The following is a 14,574-nucleotide window of genomic DNA, read 5'->3' as shown; positions in this document are numbered from 1 at the left end:
CACGTGTTTACTGTATAACACTTTGGAAATGTTCCATTTTGAATAACAATTAGTTTGGTATGGTTCTTCCACCAAACATGTTCAATAAACTACTGCAAATGTCTTGGCCACCCTTCCCCCCTCATGCCTTGAGCCGGTTAACTTTCTCTTTTTCCACCTAAGCGGTTTGCCAAATAAATGTTTAATCCAAACACAACTCTTCTTAGCTTACGCATTCTTGTTATAACTGAGAAATTTGCTGAAAAAATGCACTTGTTTTTGTGCATAGATAACTAGATCACATAGCGGTCACAGAGGCACTTCACTTAGCAAAAGCGAAAGGCCTCTCCTCTGTTCTGATTCTCCTACCTAGACCTATCTGCAGCCTTCGACACAGTCAACCATCAGATCCTCCTCGCATCCCTCGCAGGAATGGGAGTGGCTGGCTCTGTGCTGACATGGCTGACATCATACCTCAATGACCGCTCCTACCAAGTGTCATGGAGAGGGACCCTGTCGGCCACCCGCCCCCCTGCGGACGGGTGTCCCTCAGGGCTCAGTCCTAGGACCCCTCCTCTTCTCCCTCTACACTAAATCTCTGGGTAACATTATCACGTCTCATGCCTTCTCGTTGCTATGCCGATGATACTCAACTCTTCCTCTCCTTCCCTCCCTCGGATATCGACGTCTCTGAGCGGATCTCGGCCTGTCTGTCCAACATCTCCGCCTGGATGACGACCAACGACCTCAAACTGAACCTAAGCAAAACAGAATTGCTCCACCTGCCGGCCAAATCCTCCCCCCTGACCGACCTTTCCATCAAAGTCAAGAATACAGCTGTGACCACGTCCCGACCGCCAAGAACCTTGGTGTAGCTGAGGGGCTACACAACCCGGACTGTATTAAAGATTGTTTAGATTAAACCACTACTAAATATTATTACTTGCCAGACAGTACAGTTAGATAAATATGGCAGACACTCAATTGACGGCACGGGGACAAGGATATCAAGTTTACAGTATTTTAATAGTCATATCACTATACAACTGAATTATTACGTTGCTCTTTTAATAGTAGAATGTCAGAGTATCAAAGTCAGGGGGAATGAATATTTCCTAGGTTAAGAATACTCAACCGGTGCTCTGCAGGGAGTGAGAGAAGGCGATACAGGGCAAAGCATGGTGGGTAGCTGGAGACGATGATTTCCCCTGTGGAGTTGTAAGCTCCAGAGGAATTGAAGAATAGTCGGATAATCCTGTGATCACTGAAGAAAAGGGGGTCTCGTACGGATCCAGTCCTTGTAATCCAAGTGCCCGATGGCAGGGTTAATAGCTCTTAATCCAAAGCCCGATGGCAGAGATGGTAGCTAGCTAGCTTCGTTTGTACTGGAAGCTAGCCCGATGACGGTCTTCAGGGAGTAGTTAGATCCAAACGCAGATGGTCTTAACTATACGCTTCTCTATGTTACTTCGCTTACACAAGTCACTAATGTTATGGTTTGTAACCGACCCCAAACGCAACGGCACAAAGAGAGTTGTTTTCAGAGTTAGCCAAAAACAAGGGCGTGTTTATTCTCAGAGTCACAAGATTGAATTAGGTGGAAAACAGAACAAACGGGGAATCTGGCATGTGAAGAATGTCTTGCGGCTCTGCAGATTCTCCCAGACGGTGTTGGTGAGGAATTTGCTTGTGACGTCTGAGCCGCTCTGCAGATCCCCCCAGCATACACTCCAGATGGAACACGGAGGGAGAGAGAGAATCCCAGTTAGCTCAGCGCACAACAGATAACAGAGAGGTGACTGATCCAAATTAATATCCAAGTGACTTGATCTTCGGTATGATACACACAGTTAGCAGAGTCCAGAGAAAAAACAATACGGTAATCCAAAGAGTAAATCCAACAACAAAAAATAGGTGAGAACAGTATAACAAACACGGGATCTCTTCGGTGTTTCACAAACACACAAAAAACTGGTGATCCAAAAAGACTTTCAAAAACTCACCAAAGCGCAACGCGTAAAGCGGGCAGATAAACGAGGCGTAGCTTCGTACGGGGAATCAGGTTCTCCAAGGGATACTTCACGAGAGTCCTGGAGAGCAACAGACAGCGAACGGGAAAGAAAGGCAGATGCAGGGAATATTCAAAACGATCCAACATCGATATTAGGGGGGAAAGAGTATATAAAGCCCTCTGGGGCGCTGATTAGAACACACATCAGGTGCGTGATGGTAATTGATACTTGACTTAGAAGTGTGCGTTCGGCCACGGACCAATCATCACAGAATCCTCACAGAAACCTTAAAGGAACGGAGCGTGGCGGGGAATGCAATTAATCAACAAAGCACCTTAACGGAACGGAGCGTGTGGCCGGGAACGGACCAATCATCACAGTACTTTAGGAAGCCTGTGGTGGGGAAAGAACCAATCCTCACAACTATACTGCGCCAATAATGGCTCTACAATATTATGGTCATATCTAAGTAGCTACTAGCTATCCGTAACGATACACCGCGGGTAGGTCTGTGTACAACGGTACCGAACGTATTACAATCTCGCTCGGCTGCTTCTCCCGTTCTGCTACTGCCGACTCATTACTTCCACTGCTCACATGTTCACTCGTTCTGCACACTCGTTACTGTGTTCTCGTTTCTCTGCTGTTAGGTTACTGCTCACACGGCTGCTTACGCCATCTACAATATATATACTCAGACTGATTTCTAGAGCGCAGCCGAATTACCTGTCTGGAATCAATGCGCCTGCTAAGGGCATGTCTGAACTTGCCCGGACACGTCTTTGAACTTGTCTGAGGGGCGCGTCTGCTGGCGCCTCCAATGTCAAGGGCGGTGCCCAGTGAGGCGAGCGAATAATACTATGATGCAAACGGAAGCTTAAAGGTATATAGCTTATATATATAAACAATATACAAGTTATACAAAATAATAAACGCAGATTCTCAGTGTTAATCTGGCCCTTCAGAACAGCCGCCTCCTAATTAGTCCGCACCTAATTAGTAAATAAATGGGGGCACAGATTAATATTAAAGTCAAGTCAACTTCTCCATACTGTGCTATGGGGAGTTGGAAACAATCTACAAAGTCAGTGGGTCATCGTCGTCGTCAGGGGATTTTGGGATCTCCGGCAGCTCTATCAACTTGGCTACAGGTCTGGTGTAGGTCCGCCCTTGGACGATGACTTCTGCCGCTCTGACCTTCCCATCGGAACCAGTAATCACTATGCTCACCCGGCCGGCCGACCACGTAGCTCGGGGTAGTGACTGGTCTATTATCATCACGACGGTATTCACTATCAGGTTGTCCCTGTCTTTAACCCACTTCTGACGGGCTGGAAGGGAGGGTAGGTAGCGTAGGAGGAAGCAGGCCCAAGACTGGTCGGCCAGTACTTGGCTGTGTCTCCACATCCTCCGTCCGTTCATCTCGTCCTGTCTGTACACAGTCTGAGGAAGGGCCGGGTCCGGCCGCCCCATCAAGAGGTGGTTTGGGGTGATGAGTTCGATGTCAGCTACGTCGCTTGGAGCGTAGCTGAGGGGTTTGGAGTTCAGAACTCCCTCTTCTTGAGCCCTCAGGTAGGCCACTGGTCCGTACGCCACTCCTGGGGCGTCGCTGAAGACGTGCAGGTCTGTCTGACACTTCTCCAGTCGCACGGTAGGGGGGAAGTGACTCCGCGGGATGGCCACCTCGCGGAGTGAGACAAGTTCACCCTCCCACTCTCTCCATGGGGTAGCTAGGTACTCGGGTATGGGGTCTTCCCAGCCCTGCTCCTTGGCCCACGGTTCTCTCACCGGCATCTTCGCCCGCTTCAAGAGTGGGGTTGCGTATCTGAACACTCCGTCGACCTCGACTCTCGTAGTCTTCTGATCTAGTAGAGCGATGGCATACTTGTCCTCTTTGGGCCGAACCATCTTGCGTTCGGTCTTGAATGGCAGCGCGTCTAGTGTCCATAGCCTCTCAACGGGCTGTAATAGAGTGTTGTCTGTGTCGCTCACCTTGGTGTAAAGGCAGCGTGTGGACGTTGGTTGGCTGGCAGGTCCGTAGAGGGGGCCCTGGAGCGTCCACCCCAGTCGGGTCTTAACCGCGGCTGGGCATCCTTTGGGTCCGATGTGGGCCGCCTTGGTTGGGACAATGAGGTCCGCGTGGTCGGAGCCAATGAGTAGGGTCGGTGTAGCTCCGCTGATGAGCGGTATGGGCAGTTGGCGTAGGTGGTCGTACTTCTCCATCAGCTGTGGGATGGGGTAATCGTAGCGTGACAAACCTATGTCGTAGCTCATGAACGCCTTGTTGATGCTGTACCGCTTCTCGGGCTGATCGATCGCTGCTATGGTGAACGAGACGTTTTCACCCTTTATTGTCTTTAAGTCTCGACTAATGGTACGGAGGGTCATCGTCTCCTCTGGGCCCCGCAGGTTCAACTGGGTCGCGGCGGAGGCGAGGAGGAGTGTCTTCTCTGACCCGTCGTCGAGGACGGCGTAAGTGTCGAGTACCTTGTCTCCGTGGCTGAGGAGTACTCGTACTACCTTGATGAGCACTCTGGGGCTCCCACTATTCGCTGGGTCGATGTGGAACACTTCTGTTCCCTGGTCGCTTTGTAGAGCTAATCTTCGCTTGGGGGCCTCGCACAGTGATTCGCGGTAAGTGGCGTCTGGGGGGTCAGCCTGGATCCACTGATCCATTTCGCCGATGGTCAGTCTCTTGAATGCGTCGCACTGTGCCAGCCAGTGTCCTCTGTCGTAGTAATAACATGTGATCTTCCATCCCTCTTTGGCGGGGGGGTTGTGACTCTTCTGTTGTGGCGCCGATTCGGCCTGGTACGCGTAGCACCGTGACTGCCAGTGTCCGCTGCGGCAGTAAGTACACCAGGGGGGGGGGGTCAAGACTCTTCTGTGGTGACACCGACTCGGCCTGGTACATCACTGTGATGGGCCTGCTTTGGTCTCCTGGTGGGCGCTTGTTGCTCTCGTGCAGTGCTTCGAGGTGAGCGCCGTCACACTTGCCACACTTCTTCTTAAGGCGGCATTCTGCTGCCATGTGGCCGCGCGCGCAGCGGAAGCAGCGGCGGTTATCTTTAATCCACTGACTCACTTCGGCTGTGGTCAGTCTCTTGAAAGCGTCGCACTGTGACAGCCAGTGTTCACTGTCGCAGTATTGACAGGCAATCTTCCATTTCTCCTTGGCGTGGGGGTTGTGACTCTTCTGTCGTGACACAGACTCGGCCTGGTGCATCACGGTGATGGGCCTGCTTTGGTCTTTAAACCTTCTCGGTCCCTCTTTAATGTTCGAGCCACCCCATGCGAAGGTGTCTATTCTTAGGCTGCTAACCTCCCTGGCTAGGAAGTCAGCAAGGTCCAGGAGTGACTGTTCTGGGCCATTCGGGTCACGATAGTTTCTTTGCCGCCGAAAACGTTCCTGGCGGAATGGGGGAGCTTCTCCAATATGCGCTCCACGTTGGAGTTGGCGTACAACTCGTACATCCCCTTCTCTCGTTGGGACCCGAGCATCCCTACCAGGGATTGTACTTTGACGGATAGGTCGTCCAGGGCTCGGTTGTCTCTAGCCGGGGGGAGACGTTCAATCTCACGTATCTCCTGAATGACATAGTCCCATGTACGTCCGTAACGTGCATCGAGGGCCACCAGGGCATCAGAATAGGGAGTCTGTGAATTGGAGTATGCCAGCGCTATGTTGTGCGCTCTAGTTACCTTAAGGTGCTTAAGGAGAATGGCATACTTGTATGACTCGTCCTGTACTCCGGACATAATTGTCTCTAGGCACATTCGCAGCTCGGTATACTGCGCTCGGTCTTCTCTTGTGAAATCTGGGAATGTGGGTGTCCCAATGTAGGATGCCATGGATGGCTGTGACACTGACGCACATGGGGGGAGAGGCAGAGGCCTCCTTGGCGAGTCTCCCTGTGCGTGGGGTCGTTGGTTCGTGCTGGGTGGGAACCAGAGGCTGGGTTCCCAGGCACTATTCCTCTGTGCTGTCTGTTGCTCGAACTCCCCACTGGGACGTGTTGGGGGTTCATAACGCAGCATGTCGGGACTGAGACCGGGGCTGCACTGTTCCTCCTGGTCTGAGATGGGTGCGTGCGGGTGGGCTTTCTGTCCTCCCTCGTCCTCCGCTAGGCTTTGTAGTCGCTCGGTTAGCTGCTCTGCAACGTAAGCAGGTTCTTCCCGTAGGCTGGGTCCCGTGTAGATTGGTCGGGGAGGGGAAGGTGCCCTCGACCCGTGTCGTGATGATCTCCGGGAGCTCCGGGTGGAGGAGTGGGGTGTCACCCTCTGGAGCGCTTGCTCCATCATTTGTGCTTGTAGACGGTCTCGTTCCGCCTCGCGCTGTGCATTGGCGCGGTCTCGCTCCATAGTTTCTTGAGCCTGGAGGCGCCTCTCTTCTCAATCAATCAATCAATCAAATGTATTTGTATAGCACGTTTAAACATGACGCTTGTCAACCAAAGTGCTTCACATGGCTAAGCTAAGTACAAAGAAAAGTATAAAATAAACAGAGAAATAAAATAAAATCAACGGATAGACAAAGGAAAAACAGAACAACACGTCAACAAGTACGGCAAGAGTCAAAGTGAGTCAGGGAAGGCCAGGCGATATAGGTGGGTTTTGAGTTTTGATTTAAAAGACTCGATGGAGGGGGCAGATTTGATGGACATGGGGATGCTGTTCCAGAGGTCAGGGGCTGCGACCGCAAAAGCACGTCCCCCCCTAGACTTGAAGTTGGACCTACGAGTGGTTAGGAGACCCTTATCAGCCGATCTGAGGGCCCTGGCGTTGGTATAGGGGGTGAGGAGGTCTGCTAGGTAAGCAGGGGCTTTACCATTTAGGGCTTTGTACACCATTAAGAGGACCTTGAAGTCTATTCTAAAGCGCACCGGGAGCCAGTGGAGGGAGGCAAGTACAGGGGTGATGTGAGCTCTCTTCCGGGTACCTGTGAGCAGTCTAGCGGCAGCGTCTTCTAGTCTGAGATGTTCGCGTTCACTCTCTTGTTGCGCTTGGAGACGTCTCTCTTCCGCTCTGGAGTGTTCACGTTCACTTTCTTGTTGCGCTTGGAGGCGGTCTCTTTGGCTTGAAGCTGCCAGCGTGGCGATCAGGACTTGCGCTAGCCTCTGGTCGGCCTCGCTTGGGGATGACGCTGATGATGGTGATCTTGAGTTGGCAGGGCTTGGCGGTGACCTTGTCTCCTTACGCGCTCCGAGGTCCATCTCGGGGGCGCTGTACTTTGTCTTCTCCCGCGCTCCGAGGTCCATCTCGGGGGCGCGGTGCTCTTTTCTTTGGTGCGCGCCGAGGTCCATCTCGGGGGCGCATTCTTTATCCTCTTGCGCTCCGCGGTCCATCTCGGCGGCGCGGTCTTTATCTTCTTGCGCTCCGAGGTCCATCTCGGGGGCGCGGTGGTCTATGGGCATAGTCAAGTCATGTCCCGCTTGTCCCCCCCCGTGAGCTAAGTCAGTTTCACTTAAACCAGCTTGGGTCTCTACCGGTGGGGCTGACAGGTCGATAAGGTTGGGCATACTTAAGCTACTAATTTTATCCTTGCTTAACGTCCTTTTAGATAAGCTAGGAGGTAGATCTACAGCGTAGCTCTCCAAGTGGGGAGGGGGCTGACGCTGGCGCCTAGGGCGCACTAGTGGGGGAGAGCCGATTGGAGAGTGTCCGCCGCTGGCCATATTATTATTAATATGATTATTATTACTGATACCCTCTGGCTCGAAGGACCAATTGTAGCTGAGGGGCTACACAACCCGGACTGTATTAAAGATTGTTTAGATTAAACCACTACTAAATATTATTACTTGCCAGACAGTACAGTTAGATAAATATGGCAGACACTCAATTGACGGCACGGGGACAAGGATATCAAGTTTACAGTATTTTAATAGTCATATCACTATACAACTGAATTATTACGTTGCTCTTTTAATAGTAGAATGTCAGAGTATCAAAGTCAGGGGGAATGAATATTTCCTAGGTTAAGAATACTCGACCGGAGCTCTGCAGGGAGTGAGAGAAGGCGATACAGGGCAAAGCATGGTGGGTAGCTGGAGACGATGATTTCCCCTGTGGAGTTGTAAGCTCCAGAGGAATTGAAGAATAGTCGGATAATCCTGTGATCACTGAAGAAAAGGGGGTCTCGTACGGATCCAGTCCTTGTAATCCAAGTGCCCGATGGCAGGGTTAATAGCTCTTAATCCAAAGCCCGATGGCAGAGATGGTAGCTAGCTAGCTTCGTTTGTACTGGAAGCTAGCCCGATGACGGTCTTCAGGGAGTAGTTAGATCCAAACGCGATGGTCTTAACTATACGCTTCTCTATGTTACTTCGCTTACACAAGTCACTATACTGCGCCAATAATGGCTCTACAATATTATGGTCGTATCTAAGTAGCTACTAGCTATCCGTAACGATACACCGCGGGTAGGTCTGTGTACAACGGTACCGAACGTATTACAATCTCGCTCGGCTGCTTCTCCCTTTCTGCTACTGCCGACTCATTACTTCCACTGCTCACATGTTCACTCGTTCTGCACACTCGTTACTGTGTTCTCGTTTCTCTGCTGTTAGGTTACTGCTCACACGGCTGCTTACGCCATCTACAATATATATACTCAGACTGATTTCTAGAGCGCAGCCGAATTACCTGTCCGGAATCAATGCGCCTGCTAAGGGCATGTCTGAACTTGCCCGGACACGTCTTTGAACTTGTCTGAGGGGCGCGTCTGCTGGCGCCTCCAATGTCAAGGGCGGTACCCAGTGAGGCGAGCGAATAATACTATGATGCAAACGGAAGCTTAAAGGTATATAGCTTATATATATAAACAATATACAAGTTATACAAAATAATAAACGCAGATTCTCAGTGTTAATCTGGCCCTTCAGAACACTTGGTGTTGTCCTCGATGACCAGTTGAACTTCTCCGCTCACATCGCAGCGACAACCAGAACCTGCAGATTCCTCCTAAGCAACGTCAGAAGGATCCGCCCCTTCCTGACAAAAGAAGCCACCCAACTCCTCATCCAATCAACAGTCATCTCCTGCCTCGACTACTGAAATGCACATGCTTGCTGGCCTCCCGGCCACTGCCACCAAGCTTCAGCTCATTCAGAATGCAGCGGCCCGCCTGATCTCAAACCTACCGAAGTCAGCCCATGTCACCCCACTTCTTAGGGATCTGCACTGGCTCCCCATTGACGTACGAATCCACTTCAAGGCCCTCGACCTGGCATACCGTGCGGCAAAGGGAACTGCTCCCGCCTACCTCCGGTCAATGGTCTCTAACTACACACCCTCAAGACCCCTACGCTCTGCATCTTCTGGCCGTCTCAGACCCACTCCTATCCGAACTCCGGGAGGGTCATCAAGGAGAAGCCCCTTATTCTCGGCCTTGCCCCACAATGGTGGAACGAACTGCCCACCACAGTTAGGACAGCCGAAACCCGTCCAATCTTTCGCCGTCGACTAAAGACGCACTTCTTCAACCATTATCTGAAATGAAAAAAAAATTAAATGTCTAACCCTAACTAACCTTACTGTCATGCACTTGTCTTAATATACTAACCTACACTGTAGCACTCAACACTTTGATGAACATTGTTACTCAGCTGATAGAGTTGTGCCCTTCCTGATGACTTGTCGTACAGGACTTGTAAGTCGCTTTGGATAAAAGCGTCAGCTAAATGACTAAATGTAAATGTAATGTAATGTAGATGTATCAACTTATAATAGGAGTTTCACATTAGCTGTTATTATTTCCTGGGTGACACGTGTGGCCAGCTGGGCAATAGTGACCCTGATACTGTAGGTTCACCGGATTAATTGCGTCACACAGGTGGCTCTTTTGAGAAAGTACAGAGAAGCCCCCCTCCCCCCCTTTTCAGTAGAATAATGTGAAAAGGGCGCTCTGGTAAGTTCTGCACAAATAACAATCTGTATAGTCTAAGTCACATTATGACAATATATAGTAAAAGTCACAAATAGTGATATTTTTTTTGTATCCACTTTTTCTCCCATTTTCTATATTTTCTCCCATCCCAATTTCGTATCATCCAATTCAACCCTCCCCTGTCACGAACGCTGTTTCTTGCCTCCCACAAGCCGGCTGCAATGTGGACTAAGTCATACATAGCACAAGTCCCCTCCGGAACTTGAGGTAACAGCAGGCGAGCCCAGCGTCTCCGCATTCGTGGCGAGCGCCTTGCCCACTACGCCACGTAGCCGCCCACAAATAGTGATCTTTATAGTCAACGTCACAAATAACTCTGTATAGTCAAAGTCACAAGTAACAATCTGTATAGTCAAGGGCACAAGTAACAAACTGTATAGTCAAAGTCACAAATAACTATCTGTATAGTCAAAGTCACAAATACAGTAGCAATCTGTATAGTCAACGTCACAAATAACTATATCTGTATAGTCAAAGTCACAAGTAACAAACTGTATATAGTCAAAGTCACAAATAACAATCTGTATAGTCAAAGTCACATACAACAATCTGTATAGTCAAAGTCACAAATAACAATCTGTATAGTCAAAGTCACAAATAACAATCTGTATAGTCAAAGTCACAAATAACTCTGTATAGTCAAAGTCACAAATACAGTAGCAATCTGTATAGTAAACGTCACAAATAACTATCTGTATAGTCAAAGTCACAAGTAACAATCTGTATAGTCAAGGGCACAAGTAACAAACTGTATATAGTCAAAGTCACAAATAAAAATCTGTATAGTCAAAGTCACATACAACAATCTGTATAGTCAAAGTCACAAATAACAATCTGTATAGTCAAAGTCACAAATAACAAACTGTATAGTCAAAGTCACAAATAACAATCTGTATAGTCAAAGTCACATATAACAATCTGTATAGTCAAAGTCACAAATAACAATCTGTATACTCAAAGTCACAAATAACAATCTGTATAGTCAAAGTCACAAATAACAATCTGTATAGTCAAAGTCACAAATAACAATCTGTAGGCTATAGTCAAAGTCACAAATAACAATCTGTAGGCTATAGTCAAAGTCACAAATAACAATCTGTAGGCTATAGTCAAAGTCACAAATAACAATCTGTATAGTCAAAGTTATGCCTCCAAGACAAAAGAACATGTTTTTGAGTGGATGGGATCTTCAAAGAATCTGTAATGTGGTCAAAGTCTGTAGAGATTGGAAATGTCTCCACAAGTGTTGTCTGTGAAATAAAACAGGCAAAAACTACTTTTTCATCTTTTTATGAAGTTTATTGTGAGCAGGAATTCTTGCATTGATTATATAGTACATCCATCAGGCTAATCAGGAGAATAGATCTATAGCAGGTACTGATACAAGTAGGCTCCAACATTACCCATCTCAGTACAGCGTGAAAGCTCCGACTGACCAAAGTTCAGAGCCAGACTTCATGTTGTTTATATGGAAAGACCAGAAATACGTCCACTTAAAGTGACTTATAATCAGTAGCAAATAGACACTAACAGGTGTCTGAGCATTACAAGTGACCCGTTTAGGCAAAAGTGCCCTTTGTTTAAATTTATAAATGTATTATACTGTGAATGTATCCCGATCTCTCTTGGCAGTGGCTGAGGTGTGGACAGCAATAGCAACCCCTCCCCCTATCCCCACTCAACTCCAACCCACTCATCAGACCAAAAACAAAAAATGAAAACAAAGTGCAATACCAAGTGGGGCTCTTTTGCCTATAGAGGTCACTGTTTGATGACGCCATTATTAACATTTGGAACCACTCCGCAAAATACAACCTTTGTGATTTTCAATAACTGACAGCCTGCTAGATGAGTATAGTACAATCACCTTGGGATTTAAATTGTTTGCATTTCAAGCTAACATTTAAAAATGTTTTTGTTGATAATACATTTTATGTCAAAACCCAAATCAACTGAGACTGTTCCTGGGTTCACTTCCTGGGTTTCCTAACACACTTTATAGTGTTCCACCTACAAGTCATGACTCATGTTGGAAATAATTGGAAATACTTCTGTAAAATAGTGGTGACCTGATCTGCAATGCTGAGCTAGTTTTGGCTAGTGATTTGAACTGCTGCTTTGACATTCTAAATCCTCTGCCTTATCAGAGAGAGAAATGTATTTTAGAAGGCCTTGTTCACAGGACCATAGCCTGCGTGAACCACAGACAAAGCTTGGAGCGATATGCAGTAAAGAATGGAAAGACGGGAGCAGCCAGAAATACTTCCCCTGTGAAATGGTGGAATATGGGGAAATGATGGAAGGTTGTCACTATTTTTATAATCGAAAATCTCGATGATCACAATTTTTTCATCCTTATTTGGGGTAAGGGTGGAGGTCTCCACTGACATCAAGTTAGTTAAGGTAGTTTATTAACAACTTTTCAGGTGAAAATGATGACCAGTTCCGGTTACCATTATGGATCCTTTCAACATATGTTTTTATTTTTTATTAAATTTTTTTACTCCCTATAACATTTCTGCTTGGCTATATTCAAAAAGAAAATAATAATTTCAATGCCTTTGGATTTGTAAATGTGTTAAATGAGAGGAAAGGATTTCTTTGGTGGCATCCATTTTGTTGTGCTTTCTGACCAAAAGCACTTGAATGCAGTAACATGTCATATTTGACTTTTGAACTGGGAACAAGGAGCTTGAGTTTGCCAGGAGGACGTGGCAATCGTTTAGGCTACATAGAAATTTGGCATTAGCTTCAGGCACGTGGGAACTATAAAACGGCAGGGGGTGCTGGGGGGTCGCCAGATGAAAAAACTAAACAAAAATTATAATTTTTTTTTTGCGGTCAGGCCACTGAACTTAGAAGCAGGCCAGGCCAGTGTTTCTATTTGCACCAGCGCAATAGTTAGATAACCTAGGTGGGGAACAACCAGGAGATCACTGCAACTCACACAAGTTGGAGAACTATCTCTCTCTCTCTCTCTCTCTCTCTCTTGCTCTCACACACACACAAAGGGAGCCGCATGTGATTGGTGGAGGCGGGATCCTTACGAAAAACTGCTAATCATTGACACATGCTAGCCTGTAATAATCCCCCCCAGAAAAATGTACTTTGCATTTGATATATTGCAAATATATGCCATCACACACACTGGCATTTAAAGGGTTAGAATTATAAAATTAATATGTGGTGTTATGATCAGGGCTGAAGTTGAATAAAATATTGTATTTATCAATTACAAAAAACTGAAAATCCATAAAAATCTGTGTTGTTGCTAATCATACATATGCTAGCCTGTTTTTTAACAATAAGTTGTGATGCCATCACAAACACTGGCATTTAAAGGGTACAAATAAAAAAAATGCCTGCACCAGAATGCAGGAAATTAAGTCTTTGTAACAAAAAAATTCCTGGTGGGGGACCCCCAGACCCCCTGCTTAAAAAGTGGCCTGACTGGGGCTATATTTCCTGGCCTGAATGATTTCCCCAGTCCGGCCCTGGTTAAAAGCCTCCAATGCTTATTAGTGTGTGTACGTTTGAACGTTTGCATGTTTCAACCATACATTTCCATTTAAAATATTTTTTTTACCTCCTATAATAGTGGGGGTCGCGGCTCTCTGACACCGTTTTTTTTGGGTCGCGGCCTGAAAAGTTTGGGAACCTCTGGTCTAGCCTGTACCCCCCAGACATGTTGCTGGCCCCGTCAAAACAGTATCCTATCAGCCTCTCCATGGGCAGGTCGAGGCGTAAAAGTATTTTATACACAAAAACAGCGTCTCGGCTGTTGTGTCTGGGCCGGGCATTGTAAAAACCTCAAAAGAAGTTCTGAGCTTCCAAGTTGTCATCGGCGAACTGTATATTACACGAGAATCATTCTTTTCCAGTGAGTGACATCAGTGGTTCCGTCAGCGCTCAAGCCAAAGATTGGGCTTTTGGATGCTTTGCCTCTAATTTGTCGCTGAATATCATGGGCAAGCAGCTGTAAGATTTCGTTTTGGATGTTGTTGGACATCCAGTTGTCTCTCTTTTGGAGCCAATTCTTCAACTCGGGATCAGACTCAGTGCGCACTCTTTCCATCATGAGCTGCCATAACACCCCATCCCTATTTGCATCACCCCTCAGTGGAAGCCCCTGGCGCCCGAGGGGGGGTATAGGGGAACAGACTCAGTTAACTCTTCAATACCTGATGCTGAGGCTGAACCTGTCGTCTCTGTCTCTCTCTGACGTTTATCAGATTTAGTGGGACTGTCACTGGGACCGGCGGGACGCTTCGAAAATAAATCTGATATTTTTCTTTTCTGCGAGTGAGACATTCTGTGCTAGCAAAATCTGACTACTAGCTCAAATCGACTGACTGCGCAAGCACTGTATCACAGTAGCTCAGTGGTTCGTGGGAAGGGCGGGAGACGGGAGGTGAATACAATTAGTTGTTTCACCTGTCATTCAATCAGTCTGTGACAGTCTGTCATCACTCGAAAATCTACTCGGTTTTACACGTATGATTGTGTACATACAGTAGTGTAATGAATGAATGAAAACTTTATTTAACAGATTGGAGAATGGCTACAATACAGTACGGCTCAATACACACAATATTAAAATGGTGACGTGCTTTGAGCAGGATAAACTTATAATAT

The sequence above is a fragment of the Notolepis coatsorum genome, assembly GCF_963971535.1.
Source record: "Notolepis coatsorum genome assembly, chromosome: 4".
Classification (NCBI taxonomy): domain Eukaryota; kingdom Metazoa; phylum Chordata; class Actinopteri; order Aulopiformes; family Paralepididae; genus Notolepis; species Notolepis coatsorum.
This window is presented reverse-complemented; position numbering follows the sequence as displayed.